General features: G+C 50.3%; 1 protein-coding gene across 2 annotated transcripts in view; it reads right to left on the reverse strand.

The window, feature by feature from the left end:
- LOC118223872 (mitogen-activated protein kinase kinase kinase 13-like) overlaps positions 1–19,094 on the reverse strand; it is a 44,029-nt gene that overhangs the window by 22,239 nt on the left and 2,696 nt on the right. Inside the window, exon 1 of one of the 2 annotated variants that reach the window (XM_035410885.1) lies at positions 3,188–3,364. The exons of the other annotated variant lie outside the window; for it this stretch is intronic. The gene's annotated coding sequence lies outside the window, so the exon portion shown is untranslated. Of the gene's footprint in view, positions 1–3,187; positions 3,365–19,094 lie in introns of those variants that run through there. 2 annotated transcript variants of the gene reach the window in all.

A 19,094-nucleotide genomic window follows, 5' to 3' on the forward strand; every position in this document is an offset into this window, starting at 1 on the left:
ATTCATGCAGTTAAGGTTGACTCTGTTGGACTGCCAGCTCCACACGTACACACTCACACATACACACACACACAGTCACGCACACACGCACACACGCACACACACACACACACACACACACACACACACGCAGCCTCGCCGGATGGCGGATGCGTGGCATTACACACACAAAGGCAGCAAGCGCGCCATGACGCACGGATCCTCTCAGGCGACGGGCTTCACAATGAGGGAAAGTGATGAGCACCGTGCGCAATACAAACGTCAGGATGCCTTCAGCAACAGAGCAGAGCGTCAGCGCGGGGTTATCAGACTCTCACAGCACTAAGAGAGAGAGAGGGGGGGGGGGGGAGAGGGAGGGGGAGAGGGATGATGGGAGAGGGAGAGAGTGTGAGAGAAAGAGAGAGAGAGGGAGGGAGGGATAGAAAGAGAGAGAGGGAGGGGGGGAGAGAGAGAGGGAGAGAGAGAGAGAGGGAGAGAATGATCCTGAGGGAACGGTCTGAGAGATCAGATGAGAGGAATGCTTTTGCTGCCAGCCTGAAACCATCCAAACTGTAACCCCAGAGTGACAACAAAGGACACGATGGGAGCCGGCACTAATCCAAACTATGAGACATACACAGTCTGACCTGTGAGAGAAAGACAAACACAGTCTGACCTGTAAGAGAAAGACAAACACAGTCTGACCTGTGAGAGAAAGACAAACACAGTCTGACCTGTGAGAGAAAGACAAACACAGTCTGACCTGTGAGAGAAAGAAAACACAGTCTGACCTGTGAGAGATACACAGTCTGACCTGTGAGACAAACACAGTCTGACCTGTGAGAGAAAGACAAACACAGTCTGACCTGTGAGAGAAAGACAAACACACAGTCTGACCTGTGAGAGAAAGACAAACACAGTCTGACCTGTGAGAGAAAGACAAACACAGTCTGACCTGTGAGAGATACAGTCTGACCTGTGAGACAAACACAGTCTGACCTGTGAGAGAAAGACAAACACAGTCTGACCTGTGAGAGATACACAAACACAGTCTGACCTGTGAGAGAAAGACAAACACAGTCAGACCTGTGAGAGAAAGACAAACACAGTCTGACCTGTGAGAGAAAGACAAACACAGTCTGACCTGTGAGAGAAAGACAAACACAGTCTGACCTCTGAGAGAAAGACAAACACACTCTGACCTGTGAGAGAAAGACAAACACAGTCTGACCTGTGAGAGAAAGACAAACACAGTCTGACCTGTGAGAGAAAGGCAAACAGTCTGACCTGTGAGAGAAAGACAAACACAGTCTGACCTGTGAGAGAAAGGCAAACAGTCTGACCTGTGAGACAAACACAGTCTGACCTGTAAGACAAACACAGTCTGACCTGTAAGAGATACACAGTCTGACCTGTGAGACAAACACAGTCTGACCTGTGATACAAATACACTGTGACCTATGATATATACACAGTCTTGCCTGTGAGTAATACAGCTACTCAAAAAAGGGTCAAAAAGTCACAAAGCGAGAAAAAAAGAGGCTCATAAATACTGCATGGGTTGCCCAAAACGGAGACCGTTATAATTACAGGAAGGGCAATGGACAGAATAGACGCATACGACACACGTAATGAGGGGGGAACTGTGGCATAAATCAGACGGCTTCCTAAGACCAGGCCCAGCCCGGGACGGCCGCAGCCCGAGCCGCGCGCTCTTTCCACCGAGGAGCTCCACCGCTTATTCCCCAATTTCCAGCGCCGCAAATCAAAGGGATCGATACGGTGCCCTGACGCGTCCATTAGCCGGCGCGGAGCGCGGCCTTGCCCGAATGCGCTAACGGGGAGCCGCCAAAGCGAAAGGGCCACGGCGTGCGCGCGGGGCACACGCCGTCCAGCACCCGGAGGAAGGCTGAGCCCCGGCACTTAGCGCTGATTAGCGAGCCGGAGTTTGAAAAATATAAATCCAACAATAAACGGGCCACTCGTTTTCAGCTCCTCAGTCTCCCTCTTAGCTGCCCCCGCCTCCCCCTACTCTCCTCCCTCCCCCCCCCCCAGGAACCCCAGCTGGCAGCAGCCCAATCCACGAGGGGGGAGGAAGCGGGGGGGGGGGGGGGGGGAGGAGACACGTCCCGCAGAGTAGAGAAGCGCTAGGCTGAACCTCTAACAGCAGGTCAGGAAGGAGAGTTTGGGGGGGGGGGGGGGGCAGGGGAGAGGAACGTCCTCCCCCCCCCCCCCCCCCCGGACGGTAGCAGCGTCCCCGCGAGTGTCTGGGCGCCCTGCGTCAGTCCTCAGAGAGCAGAGCCACAGCCGTCCTTCATCAGAGGGCAGCGAGAAGCAGCGAGAAGCAGCGCCGCATCCAGCACCAGCAGCAGCAGCAGCAGCAGAGCCAAAAATAGCCCATCCATACGCACACAGGCTCCCTCTCGTACACACTCTCTACACACACACTCATACACTCATACACACTCTCTACACACACACTCATACACTCTCATACACGCACACGCGCTGTAAACATACACACACACACACACACACTGTGAACATACACACACGCTCTCTCTCACACACACACTCTCTCATACATACACACTCTCTACACACACACTCATACACTCATACACCCTCATACACGCACACACGCTGTAAACATACACACACACACTGTGAACATACACACACGCTCTCTCTCACACACACACTCTCTCATACATACACACTCATACACACACACTCTCTCTCATACATACACACTCATACACACACTAACTGTGAACACACACGCTGTAAACACAAACACACACACACACACACACACACTTACGACACTTACGACAAACACACACACTATCTATCCTACACACACTGTAAACATGCACTCACTGTAAACACAAACACACACACACATTCTCTATCTTTCCATCACACACACTGTAAACAAACATATACTGTTTGCACACACTCATGCTGCATGTACACTCTCACACACTCTCACACATACACTGTATATAAGCACACAGACAGTCATATTCACAGAAGTGCACATACGCAAGGACACACATGCGCACGCACACGCACACACACTCTCTCTCTCACTCCCACACACACACGCACACACACACACACACACACGCACACACACACACACACACACACACTCACGCACACAGAGGGGCCGGAGGCAGCGGCACTGCACCACATTACTCACGGCTGACAGAGCTCGTTCTCATGGTCCTCCTCTCCGGTGAGGCGCGAGGGAAGAAAAGGAGCTGAAGGAAGGCAGCGGTGACGGAGGGATGGAGCAGGAGGAGGAGGAGCAGGAGGAGGAGGAGGAGAGGTACGACGCAGAGGAGATTCCTCCCACCGGATCCTGCAGCGAGCGCGTCTGTGCCGGAGTGGGCGGCTGCGCGGCTGAGCTCTGCTCGCGTCACGCTTTTCATGAATGAGGGAGGACCAGCCCGAGCGGGGGAGGGGGAGGGGGAGGGGCCCGCCCAGACTGAGCAGGGGACACTGCACGCCCAGGTGCGAGTGTGTGTGTGTGAGAGAGTGAGAATGTGTGTGTGTGTGTGTGTGTGTGTGTGAGAGAAAGAGTGAGAGTGTGTGTGTGAGAAAGAGTGAGAGTGTGTGTGTGTGTGTGCATGACAGTGTGTGTGTGTGTGCGTGTGTGAGAAACAGTGAGAGTGTGTACGTGTGCGTCTGCGTGCGTGAGAGAAAGAGAGTGTGCGATCATGGGTGTGTGTGTGTGTGTGTGGGCACGAGTGTGTGTGCATGCAAGTGTCTGTGTGTGTCAGTGTGTTTGTGTGTGAGACTGTATGTGTGTATATGAGAAGTTTGAAAGTGTGTGTGTGTCCGTGTGCATGAGTGTTTGAGAGTAAGAGTGTCTGTATATGTGTGTGTTTGTGTGCAAGAGAGAGTGTGTATATATGTGTTTGTGTGTGTGTGAGAGAGAGAGTGTGTGTTTGTGTGCGAGAGAGAGTGTGTATATATGTGTTTGTGTGTGTGAGAGAGAGAGAGAGTGTGTGTGTGTGCGTGTGTGTTTGAGTAGGAGAGTGTGTTTAGGGCGCACAGGGGAACGTGTCCCTGATGGTGCTCGTGTGCGTCAACAAAAGTGAGAATGTGTTTGTCTGTGTGGAAACAGGCATTTGTGTGAATGTGTTCGCAGTGACGCCATCACCATTTATGTCAGCAAACACATGCCTGTGGCTATATATAGCCGGCTTAGCGTTCTTTTCTGCGATTTTTACCAATTATATCTGCACCCCGACAGCTTTTGAGGGCAATTTCCCCTTTGTGAGTTGATCACTTGTGCGTCAGTCACAGAGCTAATCGCCCCGCAGAATCACATGCGAGAGCTTCAGAGAGCTTAGCCTCATTAAGAGGTCTGAGACCCCAGGTCCTTGGTGTGGGGGGGGGGAGGGTGTATCGGACACGTCCGCCCGCTCCCCAAACGCCGGAGTGGGCCGTGGCCTTCAGCCTAGTTTAACAGGAAACTCTCCATTTGAACAGAGCAACTGATGGCAGCGTTCACAGAGTGGGGTTCGAGGAACTACGCCGGGTCACAGGGTGGGGTTCGAGGAGGTACGCTGGACCACAGGGTGGGGTTTGAGGAGGTACGCTGGACCACAGGGTGGGGTTTGAGGAGGTACGCTGGACCACAGGGTGGGGTTTGAGGAGGTACGCTGGACCACAGGGTGGGGTTCGAGGAGGTATGCCGAATCACAGGGTGGGGTTTGTGGAGGTACGCCGGACCACAGGGTGGGGTTTGAGGAGGTACGCCGGATCACAGAGTGGGGTTCGAGGAACTACGCCGGGTCACAGGGTGGGGTTTGAGGAGGTACGCCGGACCACAGGGTGGGGTTTGAGGAGGTACGCCGGACCACAGGGTGGGGTTTGAGGAGGTACGCCGGACCACAGGGTGGGGTTTGAGGAGGTACGCCAAATCACAGGGTGGGGTTTGAGGAGGTACGCCGGACCACAGGGTGGGGTTTGAGGAGGTACGCCGAATCGCAGGGTGGGGTTTGAGGAGGTACGCCGAATCGCAGGGTGGGGTTTGAGGAGGTACGCTGGACCACAGGGTGGGGTTTGAGGAGGTACGCTGGACCACAGGGTGGGGTTTGAGGAGGTACGCCGAATCACAGGGTGGGGTTTGAGGAGGTACGCTGGACCACAGGGTGGGGTTTGAGCAACGGGTGGTGCTGAGCTGGGCGTACAAACCGCGGGACACCAGCTATACCTATTGGCAAAAATCGGCCCGAAAGAACCTAGAGTGTTGATGCAACGGTGGCACCTGTTCGTTTTCAGTGGACCCCTCACTCTGGGGCATCCCATAAGGATCCTTGGCTGTCCAAAATCATGTGTCACCCCTCCTCCTCATGCTGCTGGAAAATCAGACCACCCCCACCTTTATTCATACGCGTTGGGACCAAAATGACACCAAAGGCATTAAAGAAAACACAGGAGATGGCTGCTGGGTTGCTCATCCGGTTAAGGCACTGTTGCAGCAATCGCCCAGGGAGGGAAGGAGGGGCTGCATCCGGCCGCTCAGTGACCCCAGTCGGCCAATCGGACGGCCACAGTCCGCTGGCTTAAGCAGTGCCACATCCTGCACCCTCACAAATTGAGAGCAAGGGACGCAGCGAATTTCCGGAAACATGGAAGAGCTCAGTGATGAGTGGAGACACAGGCGTGCTGAAATTCAGGTTTCATAGCTCTCCGTTACCTTCCATAGATGCCCCTCTGAAAAGACCCAGAAATAACCGCACACATCACATTAGAGGTGCGGGGGGGGGGGGCTGCTTTTCATAGCTACCCAATTCCCTCCTCTCCCTGCACTCCCAGGCCACATATGGCACGCTCAGCCCCCCATGTGGCACTGTCAAGTCCTGTGTTCTCTGAGATCAGCCAACGGGGACGAGAGCAGCGAGTCACGCTTCCCTGGGGATGAGACCAGCAGCGCTTCACAGAACTGAAGGGTCCCAACAATACACGGACACACACTCATACTTGTGCAGAAACGCACTCACAAAAACACAATGCACGCACACACACGCGCAAACACAGACACACACTCATACTTGTGCAGAAACGCACTCACAAAAACACAATGCACGCACACACACACACACACATACACACATTCATACTCATGCAAAATTGCACTCAAAAACACAACGTACGTATGCACGCACACAAACACACACACACACACACACGTGCTAATACATGCACATAGACACACATTCATATACTCAAACATGTACGCTACTCTCTCTCTCTCTCTCTCTCTCTCTCTCTCTCTGACACAAACACAAATACATTACACGCACTTCGCACGCAATGAGAAACCCATTCAACTCCAAACTACATTCAAACTAATCCGGCACAGTAGATTGCACAAATATGACTGAAACCAATCCATCTGCTATTGTTTTTCTCCAGTAGATGGTCTAATAGAAATGAGCTCTAGATGCAGTACATCTGACAGTGGGACTAACGGAGGTTAAGCACTGCAACGAGATTAAACCCTCGCGCTCTAACGCTAGCCTCACTCCGACGAACGCCTGCGCTTTGCGAATGTGAATGTGCTCGCTAACAGGGCGGTTGCTTGCTAACAGAGCGGTTGCTTGCTAGCAGAGCGGCTGCTTGCTAACAGAGCGGCTGCTTGCTAACAGAGCGGTTGCTTGCTAACAGAGTGGCTGCTTGCTAACAGAGCGGTTGCTTGCTAACAGAGCGGCTGCTTGCTAACAGAGCGGCTGCTTGCTAACAGAGCGGTTGCTCGCTAACAGAGCGGTTGCTTGCTAACAGAGCGGCTGCTTGCTAACAGAGCGGCTGCTTGCTAACAGAGCGGTTGCTTGCTAACAGAGCGGCTGCTTGCTAACAGAGCGGCTGCTTGCTAACAGAGCGGTTGCTTGCTAAGAGAGCGGTTGCTTGCTAACAGAGCCGGAGCCGGGCGTCGGCGGTTACCTCTCGAGCAGATGATTGTCATAGCCCCCGAGGCGCCCTTTTTACGCACGCAGGTCCCGGCGGTGCCGTGGCTGGCGCTGCGGCTCGATCGGGCCTTCTCCTGCCCCTCACCTGCGAGGGAAGGCGAACCCAACACCGCCACTGTGAAAACCGCGAGCCGCCTCTGCCCGTTTTACCACAGCAGCGCATTCATTAACGAAAACGGCAGTCGTCGCCCCGTCCTCGCCGCCTTCTGTTTCCGTCGCTGCTCTGCTTTCAAACCGGCCGCCGCTACGCGATTCCATCGAGCGCGGCCCGTCGACGCTAACGTAGCCCCCCGCTGCGCGTCACCGCTGTTTTACGGTCGCCGGGCACCGCGCCTGTTGTAACGGGGCCTCGTTGCGTAACCTTCGCCTTGCAGCCGAGCGCGGCTCCAGCGTGGCGAATGCGCTCTCGCCTGAAGCAATGTTTACACACGCGCACACACACTAGCGCACCGTGCCGCGACGCGATGTGGCATTTCAGTCTTTTTTACCAGGCCGGAGTTTGGTATTTGAAGCCTGAGTAATCGTTTTGTTTGCGGTCCCCCGTTATAAAACTGGGGGGGTCTGATGACAGCGTGACGGCGTCTCCACGCACGCTGTAATGATGCCCTGGAGAGATCCCTCCTCCCTCCCCCTCTCCCTCTCCCCGTCCCCTCCGCCCCCCAGCTGGCCCAAGCCTCCGGGCGGCAGCAGCTCCGGCAGACGGTGCGGTCCTCATCTGTCACCGTCACCGGAAAGTGTAACAGTCCCCACTACGCAAATGTTTCTCCGCTCATAGAGACGACGGGCACCGCACAAGGCGAGATTCAATCCTTCTGCACTGTGGTTCGTGGTTTTTCCAGTGCCTGGATGCATTTTGTTTATTTCCATTCCTGAGGTACTTGTTTAAGAAAGAAATGTACGCTTAACATTTGCCTCAGCGCGTTATTGGAAGTGACATGTGAAGTGGCTGAATGCGTAAACTGAATCCATTATGTGTCCCTCGCTGTAGACCCCAAATATCCAGCAGCACATACACACAGCTGACAGCTCACACACACAGCAGAATGAAATGGATAGCACACATGCTACATGAAGCTAACACTCTGCATACAGATGACAGCATAAACACACAGCTGAATGCATATACAAGTAGCTGAGAGTCAATGAAACAGATAGTACATGAGCTACATGAAGCTAGCACACTGCATATAGCTGACAGCACACACACGCGGCTAAATGCATATACATGTAGCTAAGAGTCAATGAAACAGATAGTACATGAGCTACATGAAGCTAGCACACTGCATATAGCTGACAGCAGGCGTTAGCAGCAGACTGCCCAGAATGCACCGAACAGCACGTACTGTACGCTCAGCCGTGATGGAAGACTCCAGTTTTAATTATGCTCCTGTTAATGGGTCACCATCATTTACTTTTCCGAGCAGGAGGCATGTTCTATAGAGAATTTCACATCTTAAGAATCATTCATGGTGTGGGACAAATAGCTAGCTTCATTTTAAAAGGCTGCCAAGAGGCTGGCCCTGATGTAATGCCAGTTCAGAGACTTGATGAAACAAACCCCGCCCATCTTTATTAATATTAAGGAGCTGCTGGGTGGCTTATCCTGTTAAGGCACTGATTTGATGTCAGACGGTGGCGAAGGGCCCCACTGTCTGGCGTCAAATCCGGGCCGCGACAGCGACTGCGCCATCGGCCCCGCAGGAAGGCGAGCGACTGGCAGGATGTTCGTCCGGGGTGGACGGGGTCCGGTCAACATCGCAGTCCCTGTCTCGACGCGCAACAGCGACTCCTCTGGATTGGGCGCGGGCAGCCTGTCTGTGGGACATGCGCGTGAAGCGCAGGCCTGCTCTGTGCGACGACCACGCGGCTCAGACAGGGGGACAGCAGAGAGCACAGAGATGGCGGCCGGCTGTAGCCTATAAGCTTCTGAGAAGAACACGAACCCGCCGGTCTGCTCTCATTGGACGTTCACACCTGCATTATGAACATGAAACGTGGTTCCAAATGATTACAGAAAAGGGAAAAAGCGATAGAAATATTAAATAAATAACTGCACTAGCCATTAAGTGCTCCAGCCATTCGAACACAAAAACCACCGTCTTAAATGGTTCTTCGCACAAAAGAGATTTGCTTGAAAGATCTGGTAATAAGCGAACGTTAAGAGTTAAACAAATACTGTCAAGAGCAGAGATGCAAGCTAGATATTTTTAAAAAGCTAATCAGCGGAGAACAAATGGAGACAATGGGAAAGCCAAGGCACATATGGGCTCGTTAATGACTGAGCAATACGAGGGGGGGGGGGGGGGGCGTGTCGGAGTGTGGGGGCCTGTGGGGGAAGGAGGGAGACAGGGAGAACAGATGCTCCGGTCCCAGGCGGGCGGGGGTGGGGGGGATTTAAACATTCAAGGGTGGGGATGAGGGGAGCCACTCCACACGAACCACAAAAGCAATTGCCCAGACCTCTCTTTGGTTGGCCTCTCAGGGTTAATGTGTAAAATTACATAAGATGACATTTAAATGAATCATTTGGCACATGGCTGACATTCTATGGGTAATGAAAACAGGGCTGCTGAGAATGTGAAATGTGTGAGCTGTGATGTAAAATAAAATGAGGCTTCTTTTGAGTTCCGGAAAGAGCAGATGATCAAACAGCGCTTCTCTTCTGAACTAGCTCCTGTTGCTCACTGACATCCTGCTCAGTGCGTCACCAAAACACAAACTGAGCAGTACTGACTGAACAGTACTCATCCACAGACACAAACTGAGCAGCACTGACTGAACAGCACTCATCCACAGACACACTGATCAGCACAGACTGAGCAGTACTCATCCACAGACACAAACTGAGCAGCATTGACTGAACAGCACTCATCCACAGACACACTGATCAGCACAGACTGAACAGTACTCATCCACAGACACACTGAGCAGCACTGACTGAACAGCACTCATCCACAGACACACTGATCAGCACAGACTGAACAGTACTCATCCACAGACACACTGAGCAGCACTGACTTAGGGAAATATGTCTACACATTCAGACGCTCATTCAGACTAAGCCAAAGCTAAACACGCCTTTTGTTAATTTTTTGCGGCCCTAGAACTGCAAATACGGAAAACCATTTATTGTTAGTTGCTCAGCCCAGCGCATGCACACATAACTGCTAACATGCACATAATGGGGCTGAACAGGCCGACAGAGGAAATGTCCGGTTGCATAATCACAGAGTTCAGTTAAAGATTGACCAGGAGATCTGTGGGTCCACTGCACGGCTCCTGTTTGCTTTCCCAGCACCCGTCTGGGCCAAACTAGGCACAGATTCCAAAGGTCACCCCGCCTACAAACATAAACACATTAACTGAAACTAACAGCGTGCGTCAGCAAACACATTTTAAATGTCAGCGAGGAAGAGGGGGATAACGCTGAAGAACAGGGGGGGTGTTCACGCGGAGAAGGAGAACAAAGGCGCGGAAGAGGAGGATGTTAGTGAGGATGGTAATGAGGAAGAGGCAGACAACCGTGAGGAAGAAGAGGACATTAGCAAGAAAAAGATGAGCCTTTCTTGAGGATCTCCTTGGATGCTGTGAAGGACAGAAGAAGCACAGTGGTCTGGGGAGGAAGAAGAGAACAGCACATTCGGGGCTTTTCAGTCCCCGCTCTGACTCCTAGACTTGATAATGCAGGGAGCAGCCAGAAGGCAACCAGCCCCAACAGCACACATCTATCACAGCACACAACTATCAGAGCACGCACCTATCACAGAACACATCTATCACTTCACTTAGGCTATCTATCACAGCACACATCTCTCACAGCACACTTCTATCACAGCACACATCTATCACAGCACACAGCCCAGTCTGCACACAACACACACCGGGACCACAGACCACATTACAGACAACCTCAAAAGACACCTCATGCAGTCCCCATGCAGTGATGTCCTTTCAGGAAACAAAGACTGTGTTTTGTTGCATGGCAACATTTACAAGATGTGCACGTACATCAATCTGCACGTCATACTTTCTCATTTTGCCTGTCTCTAGAGAAAGATCCTCAATGAATTTACTTCAAGTTCCGAGCAGCAACGCATGATAAATCGTCACGAGACATTTCCTTCTCCCTCGGCCAGTTCAAGAGCAGGTCCACCTACGCTCCCCAGCTGGGCTCCTGGGGGCGTGGCCTGTCACCAGGCTGAAATCTGTGGCGGACGGGGCTCCGCCCACCCCTCGCCCCACTGTAAGCTACACCAGGCCAGGTCTTTTACCAGAGCTCATTACTATTTCACCAGCGGCGGAGCGGCCGCAGTGACAGCTCCTGTGTCCCCTGCATTAATAACACGCCGGCCACATCCACCCAAGAGGCTGAAAGGTGTTTACCTTACTCCACACACACACACACGCGTACTCTCGAGGCAGTTTCCAGGAAGAAGTGTCACTCAGTTCTTACAGGGAAAAAGGTAGGGCACCTCTACTGAGCTACAGAGCCACATGTTTGAGCTGAACCTGAGATACTGCAGAATCCAATGAGGGGTCTGCCGTTGGAGTTGGGGATCCCAGTGGATCTAAGCAGGGTTTCTATAGTGATAGAATTCAGGATCTTAGCAGATCCAATGAGGAGCTGGTGCTTGAACATGGGATCCTAATCGATCCACTCAAGATACTAGTGGATCAATATAGGAGCTTAACTGATCCACTGACTAGCCTAGTGTTTTAATTCGCCATCTTAATGGATCCTCTGAGGGGCCTGCTATTTGAATATGGGATTTTAACTGATCTACTGAGCAGCTCAGTGTGTGAATCTGGGATCTTAACTGATCCACTGAGCAGCTCAGTGTGTGAATCTGGGATCTTAACTGATCCACTGAGCAGCTCAGTGTGTGAATCTGGGATCTTAACTGATCCACTGAGCAGCTCAATGTGTGAATCTGGGATCTTAACTGATCCACTGAGCAGCTCAGTGTGTGAATCTGGGATCTTAACTGATCCACTGAGCAGCTCAGTGTGTGAATCTGGGATCTTAACTGATCCACTGAGCAGCTCAGTGTGTGAATCTGGGATCTTAACTGATCCACTGAGCAGCTCAATGTGTGAATCTGGGATCTTAACTGATCCACTGAGCAGCTCAGTGTGTGAATCTGGGATGTTAACTGATCCACTGAGCAGCTCAGTGTGTGAATCTGGGATCTTAACTGATCCACTGAGCAGCTCAGTGTGTGAATCTGGGATGTTAACTGATCCACTGAGCAGCTCAATGTGTGAATCTGGGATCTTAACTGATCCACTGAGCAGCTCAATGTGTGAATCTGGGATCTTATTCGATCCTCTGAGGGGTCTGGTGTTCATCAGCGCCACTAAATCAGAGCTGCACTGATCCTCCCCCTCATCCCTACGAGACAGTGAGAGAGAGCAGGTGGTGCGCACAGAAACAAGGGAATCTCTGCCCACCGCACACACACGTCATCGCACTCCAGCCCAAACCCTGTGACACCACCACCCCCTCCGGAGAACACGGCCCCCACGCAAAGCCCTGTGCGACTGCCTCGATGAAGCAGCACCTCTGCACCTACGGGCTCTGTTCCTCTTTGCCCCTCCCCCTCCCCTCTCCCCCCTCTCATATACAAGGACAAACCCTGCCTCCTTTCATCCTCCAGCTGCCTCTGCCTTCAAAGAAAACATACAGACACAAAGGTATGTTCTCCTTGGTCGTAACCGACACAAAGGGAGCAGAACATGTCCTGCTTAGAAACACAGTGCTGGACTGCGGAAGAGATTGGTGTTTTGTAGGGAGATGAGCGCAAAGCACCGACTGACGCAGATTGTATATGGCGGAAAAGATGAAGGATTATAACGGCACTGGGACTGCCACACCAGGCCCGGACTCTGTGAGAGTTACATAACGAGAGTCAGCCGCTCCCAGGAGAATCTGTCCATTTCCTACTGAACCCCGCGTAAGCCCACAGAGGAAACGCGAACGCAGCAAAGACGCAGCATTAATCCTTCACGTCACGTGTATGAAGGGCACGCCTTCCTGCTGGAAGCAAACAATGCTGCTCTAATGTCCTGAGCCGTCACTGAGAAAGGCTGGGATGATGAAGAGGGGGATGTTAGTGAGGGAGAGAGGGATGTTTGTGAGAAAGAGAGGGATGTTAGAGAGGAAGAGGGGGATGTTGGTGTGGAAGACGATGGTGTTGGTGTGGAAGAGGGGGTGGTGGTGTGGAAGAGGGGGTGTTGGTGTGGAAGATGACGGTGTTGGTGTGGAAGAGGGGGTGGAAGACGACGGTGTTGGTGTGGAAGAGGGGATGTCAATGAGGAAGAAGAGGATGTCAGTGAAAAAGAAAGAACATGCAAATTCCACACAGAAAGGCCCAGGCCGGGATTCGAACCCAAGACCTTCTTGCTGCGAGGCGACAGTGCTACCCAGTAGTGAGGTCACTGCAGAGCATAAAGTGAATTTAAGGACAGGAGGATGTGAGAAATGGGAGATTAGGGAGGAGTGAGGGGCCACTAATTGGACATGAGAGGATACTGAATAAGGGTTTGTGATGATGGCCTCAGCTGCTCTGTGATGGCCTTTCCTACGCTGCAGTTTAAATGCCTTCCCTCCCCATGAGGCCCTGCAGGCAGGAGTAATTATAGAGCCACAGCACAGCCAGAGAGTACACACTCACTGCTACTGACACGCTATATACCACTCACACACACTCACTGCTACTGACACGCTATATACCACTAACACATACTCACTGCTACTGACACGCTATATACCACTCACACACTCACTGCTACTGACACGCTATATACCACTCACACACACTCACTGTACTGACACACGCTATATACCACTCACACACACTCACTGCTACTGACACGCTATATACCACTCACACACACTCACTGCTACTGACACGCTATATAGCCTACCACTCACACACACTCACTGCTACTGACACGCTATATACCACTCACACACACTCACTGCTACTGACACGCTATATACCACTCACACACACTCACTGCTATTGACACGCTATATACCACTCACACACACTCACTGCTACTGACACGCTATATACCACTCACACACACTCACTGCTATTGACACGCTATATACTACTCACACACACTCACTGCTACTGACACGCTATATACCACTCACACACACTCACTGCTACTGACACACGCTATATACCACTCACACACACTCACTGCTACTGACACGCTATATACCACTCACACACACTCACTGCTATTGACACGCTATATACCACTCACACACACTCACTGCTACTGACACGCTATATACCACTCACACACACTCACTGCTACTGACACGCTATATACCACTCACACACACTCACTGCTACTGACACACACTATATATCACTCACACACACTCACTGCTCCTGACACACACTATATATCACTCACACACACTCACAGCTACTGACACATGCTATATTAATATAGCTACCACTCACACACACTCACTGCTACTGACACACACTATATACCACTCACACACTCACTGCTACTGACACATGCTATATACCACTCACACACACTCACTGCTACTGACACACACTATATACCACTCACACACTCACTGCTACTGACACATGCTATATACCACTCACACACACTCACTGCTACTGACACATGCTATATACCACTCACACACACTCACTGCTATTGACACATGCTATATACCACTCACTCACTGCTACTGCTCACAGACACACACACACTATTTATCACTCACACTCACAGCTACTGACACACGTTATATACCACTCACACACACTCACTGCTACTGCTCACAGACACACACACTATTTACCACTCACACACACTCACTGCTACTGCTCACAGACAGACACACACACACACACACCGCTCACAGCAGCTAAACCAACACAAACATACACACTCTTCAGATGTACAATAGATCACAGTAACACCACTGTTTTTTCAGACGCTATACCTATTATTTCAATACATTATTAAACACATATGCTTACATACATCCCATTCACATTCCATACAGCAGAACAAAATACAGAGAGGTCATGATAAGAGGCCCGTCAGAACGTCTCCACAAGGGACCGTCAATTTTAATTCAGCGCAGAGGTAATGTGGCGGGGCGTAAGCAGTTTTATTTATCAAAGAGGACCATAGTGAGATTCTGATATTCAAAACAGGCCATTGGGTGAAGCAGGCTGAATTTCCGGAAGGCGTCCTTTCTGAGAGGTCAGTGTGGAGGAGGAGTTTGCTGAGGGAGACAGGCAATCACACACACTCTGCCTGCCGTCTCTGCACTCCCCTTTTGTTTGGCTTCTTCTGCTCGAGTGCACTTAGGAGATGCAAAACAAACAGCAGAGACATACAGTACACTTACAGTAGCACATTCCCCGCACACGCACACACATGCCCTCCACCCGCCCCCACACACACATACTGTACCTCACACGTGCACGCACATACATACACACTTGCGCCCCCACACACACACACCACATGTACACATGCACACGCATAGACACTTGCGTGCAAAATACTCACACATACACATGTGCGCGCAGACACATATGCACATATACACATGCACACACACACTCCCAACGTGTACACGCGCACACTTATATGCACATAGTAGGCATACACACACGCTAATACGCGAGTGCCCGCAAACACGAGACACACACTTGTGCACACATCACGACAAGCACGTTCACCCACGCGGGCGCGCGCGCGCGCGCGCACGTGCACACAGCAGCCTCTGTTGCACTGTCACGTTCACACGGCTGATACTATCTCACTCAGAGATAAGAGATCTGCAGTCTCCAGCAGCTCCACTGGAGACGGGAGTAAACGTGTGGGACACGAGGGGACAGCACTCCTCCACCTTTCCCCCGCCAGCAGCCCCTATCGGCATCCTATCACTGCTTATAAATACAAATGAATCATCACCACAGAGTCTACACCAAGGAGAGTGATGTGCACGCACAGCTGAAAAAATACTGTGACAGAGCATTGCACAGCAAGGAGTCTTGTAATAAGAGCACCCTGTTTGGATCCATCTAATATGAACACACTGCTATGTCCCCTCTAATAAGAACGCACTGCTAGGACACCTTTAATAAGAACACACTGCTAGGACCCCTCTAATAAGAACACACTGTTATGACATCTCTAGTACCACTGCAAAGCTCAATGAACGTCAATGTTTTGTGGCTTTTGCTTTCAACACCACAGCTATGCCAATTATGCAAGCGTAAACAGCTTGAAATCCAGCACACCTATATCCTGCCAAAAATCAGGTGCACATATTTCCATCATTAATACAGCATTGCTTTCAAATCAAAATATAGGCTATTATCAGCACCAGTTATTGTCTTGTACACGACTTGTAGTCTAAATGCTATGCTATATATAAATGTTAGTATTCTCAGCACTACAATTCCAAGGAGTAGAGAATAAACACAGAAAAACAGAGATGGAATGTCTGCCCATACTGTATTTTAACACGCCTGGTACTAAAAATGAGATTTTACTTCGTAATACTTCAATATTTACTTCGGTGCAATTCCCTTCATGTACACATACGTATGGTGTTCAAAAACCACTTGACCTGGCCTAGTTGAGCTGCCTAATAACATGGTTTAATGTTTGAACTCAAACAACCTACCTGGGTACGTAGGCCTAAAGAATGAAAAGACGGGGGGGAAAAATCAAAAGCTAAGCACTTAATTAAGGTGCTGCGGAATAGATAAGTGCCTGACAGACCGTGGAAAAGCACACATTTCAATTACAGTGTCCCAGACTAAAAGTCACCGTGTTCTTTCACAGTGCTCCAGAGGCAGATACCGAAAGCACTTCCCGTCAAGAGAGAGAAAGGTTCAATTCTGATATGCTTTTAACCTTTCCTTAATAATATAGGCTAACTGAAAAAATCTTATTCTTTCAGAGTCTCTCCTCAGTTTTGTTTTCCGAAGACATGATCTCTGGTCACCAATAATATGCCTCACATGATTTTCATGATAATTAGCCTATTCGCGCAGCTATTAAAATATTGCCTTGATTCCAACCACGTACATCCCTCTTTAAAGCATTCAGGAAAGGCTGAGTGTGCCTTTTTCAGTCATAAATATTCATTGGATCATGGATCCTGTCTCCTCAGTTCTAACTGGTACCAGTTCCCATGTTAGAACAGAAATCAGTCCACACTGAAATCAGCAGTAACACACTCACTGATTGAGTTAGTTTGTCTTAAAGGCATACTATGCAGGATGTATACCTTAAGAATATTATAAAATAACCATGCTAATGCATATCTATGATGGACTGGCAATTTCTGTCTTGATGTGCTTTTTCCAAATTTGTGCAAATTTACTTGTATTTGTTATTCTAAAATGTTCTCAGGACGTTTCTGGGTGTGGCGCTCTTTTCTGTGTTGGAAGGGGTGGGGGTGGCTACAGAGCCTGTGGTTTGGGATCAGATGTCAGTGGAGCGCTTGTTGCTAGCTAGCTAGCCAGTGAAGAAACCTAGATACAGCCAAGCAAAAGGACAAGACGACAGGGCTCGTTCAAGAACAAGAGTTAACACTGGAACTGCTTTTCCTCGGTGGAGTCAGCTGAAGTTCGCCGAGGGGATAAAAAGCAACGCTAAGTTCTGTTGGACCTGTAAGCAATGTTACCTCTAGCTACGCAGCAAGCTACGTTACACAGGGTACTTGGGCTTGGGATGAGCAAGCGGGATTGAAGACAGAGGCGGAGACTTCACTGATTGTAAACACGTAACCACAGCAAGGCTAAAACATCCTGCATAGCATGCCTTTAAGCCAAGTACTAACCGTGCTACTAGCTCCTTGAAAGCAGGAAGAAGATCTGGCCCAAGCTTGTATTTGCCTTATTAGTACCTGACCTGTAACTTTACCCTTTTCCAAAAACCAGAGCTGGACAGCTACAGAGGCACCGATCATTAGAGTCACAGGAGGACACTTAAGACAAGGGTTTCGCGGAGCTCAGGAGGGGGAACACAATCGCCAGCCCCGCGATCCCTAGCCGCACATAGGCAGTGGCAGCTCACTTCCACAGTTCAGGTATCACAGCGTGAAATCCGAGAGAAACAAATAAATCCATCAAGGAAACCCAGGTCATCCGTCAGATCCATCTGTCAGAGCGAACCAAAAACATCCAGGAATACACGCACCTTTTTTTTCAAATATTACACTCTGTTGAAAGGGACAAGGGTGGATAGTATTAAGCAAATATTTATTTCTTCATAAACACTGCATTGGTAGTGTTTCTGGAAAAAAAGAATACAGCTTGTATGGAAACCACGGAGAAAGCGGATTACTTAAAATAACCCTAATATATAATTATCCAGCTGTAAATCGCCACGTTCTCCATAGACTGACTTACTGGTCAGCGTCCCATTTTCCTGCACCAGGCGAAGCTGCCCTTCCACCTCTCAGAACAGAAGCCTACAAAAACACACATTGTTCTTTCATGTTAACTGCAGACTGAGAGAATGCAGTGCAGGCCTGAGGCATGCCACTCTGCAAACAGACCGCAGAAAAGCCCGACAAAGACAGTGGTGTGCGCATGCATGTTGTCAGATCTGATTTACCTCACAGAGCCAATAATGCAAAACAGTCTAGAGGTTTCTATAATCTGCAAGAGTGCATCTTGTGCAGCTAGCGCTTGTACCCATTTCGCAAAATATAGTGCATAGTCGATACGCGCTAGAGCCGTCCTGATGAAGTGCCGTGTCCACGGCTACAGCAGCAGTGTCCCGCAGCCTGCAATTTTCTGCTTACAGGCCCAGCACACTAACCATTACAGCGCATTAGCCCCGAGCCAAATTATCCAGCTATACTTAGCATTTATATTTGCTGCCGCTTTTCACATCAATCCTCAAAACTCAAGATCCGCACCAGGTGGAATACAAATGCATTTAAACTTGGTCCAATACACACACGTTTTTAGAAAACACACATTTTTATCCGGTCCACATACAGTGGGCTGTATATTTTAAATTGGCCACAATGAGTGGAATACAAACACATTTGATTTGGTGTATAAAATAGGTTTCATAGTAGTGCTGACGGTAAACAGGCTA

Source organism: Anguilla anguilla, chromosome 3 (genome assembly GCF_013347855.1).
Source record: "Anguilla anguilla isolate fAngAng1 chromosome 3, fAngAng1.pri, whole genome shotgun sequence".
NCBI classification, from domain to species: Eukaryota; Metazoa; Chordata; class Actinopteri; order Anguilliformes; family Anguillidae; genus Anguilla; species Anguilla anguilla.